The sequence below is a fragment of the Cebus imitator genome, unplaced genomic scaffold, assembly GCF_001604975.1.
Source record: "Cebus imitator isolate Cc_AM_T3 unplaced genomic scaffold, Cebus_imitator-1.0 Scaffold496, whole genome shotgun sequence".
Taxonomy (NCBI): domain Eukaryota; kingdom Metazoa; phylum Chordata; class Mammalia; order Primates; family Cebidae; genus Cebus; species Cebus imitator.
In genome coordinates, this window is record NW_016107811.1 from 178,241 (window position 1) to 179,912 (window position 1,672).

Below are 1,672 nucleotides of genomic sequence, written 5' to 3' on the forward strand. Positions count from 1 at the left end.
ATCCCAGCCCTTTGGGAGGCCCAGGCAGGCGGATCATAAGGTCAGGAGTTCAAGACCAGTCTGGCCAACATAGTGAAACCCCGACTCTACTAAAAATACAAAAAATTAGCTGGATGTGGTGGTGTGCGCCTGTAATCCCAGCTACTTGGGAGGCTGAGGCAGGAGAATCACATGAATCAGGAGGCAGAGGCCGCAGTGAGCCGAGATCGTGCCATTCAGCCCAGGCAACAGTGCAAGACTCTGTCGCAGGAAAAAAAAAGGCGGGGGGGGGGGGCGAAGCGAGGTGGTTCCTGTAATCCCAGCACTTTGGGAAGCTGAGGCAGGCAGATCACCTGAGGTGGGGAGTTTGAGACCAGTGTGACCCACATGGAGAAGAAAATACAAAATTAGCTGGGCATGGTGTCGCACACCTGTGATCCCAGCTACTTGGGAGACTGAAGCAGGAGAATCGCTTGAACCAGGAGGCAGAGGTTGTGGTGAGCCAAGATCACGCCATTGCACTCTAGTCTGGGCAACAAGAGCGAAACTTCATCTCAAAAAGTAAATAAATACATATATGTGCACAATGCTGTTATGAATGTGTACCAGTTTGTGTGTGTGGTTTTATGTTTTCATTTATCTTAAAAACATAAGTACCTAGCTGTCATATGCTAGTAACATGATAATTATGTGTTTTTTTTTTGTTTGTTTAAGAGACAGGGTCTTGCTCTCTCACCCAGGCTTTAGTGCAGTGGTACAAACACAGCTCCCTGTAGCCTCCAGCTCCTAAGCTCAGCGAGATTTCCACCTCGACCTCCCCAAGTGCTGGGATTACACGTGTGAGCCCCTGTGCCTGGCCTGTTTAACTGTTTGCAGACATTATTTTTATTGTGAAAATTTTCAAAAGCTGAGAGAATAGTACAGAGTACCTGTATCTCTCCATTTAGAGTCAATAATTATTGACATTTTTTTCAGAGTCACATCCCTGTTTCTCTCTCTGATTTCATTTTTTAAAGCCAGCACTCTTACCTACTAAATTACATTTTTCCCCAATTAAATGAGTGATCACAGGTAAAATAGTATAATGCTTGGCCAATAATGGCTACTCAGAAATGTAAATTTCCTCCTCCCCTCTTTTTCTCAATATTTAGAAATGTAGGATTTGGAGCTGCAAGCTCTATATCCAGGTAAGAGAAGTGAAAACTGAATCAGATTCATAAACCTCAAGGTCAGTGGAACTGGTAAAGTCGCCATCCAAACTTGATGATCCAGGGGTTCAATTGCTTGTTGATTTTACTAAGGTGAGATAATTAGAGCAAAATATATTCTATGAATAGTTAAATTACCAGGTGGCAGAGTGGGGTGCAGGAAGAGTTCAAACCATCACAACTGTTTTTCATTTCAAGGCAGCAGGAACTTCAGCTCACACAACATGCAAACAAACCTATTGTAAAGCAAAATTTAAAATCTCATTTACTAATGCAGACTTTTTCACATTCCCCCTACGGAGTGCCTGGACATAAGGAAGGAACTGCGTAAGTGAACTGACCAGTGCTGCAGTTTTACCAAAACACCAACAGAGGCCGGGCGCGGTGGCTCAAGCCTGTAATCCCAGCACTTTGGGAGGCCGAGGCGGGTGGATCACGAGGTCAAGAGATCGAGACCATCCTGGTCAACACGGTGAAACCCCGTC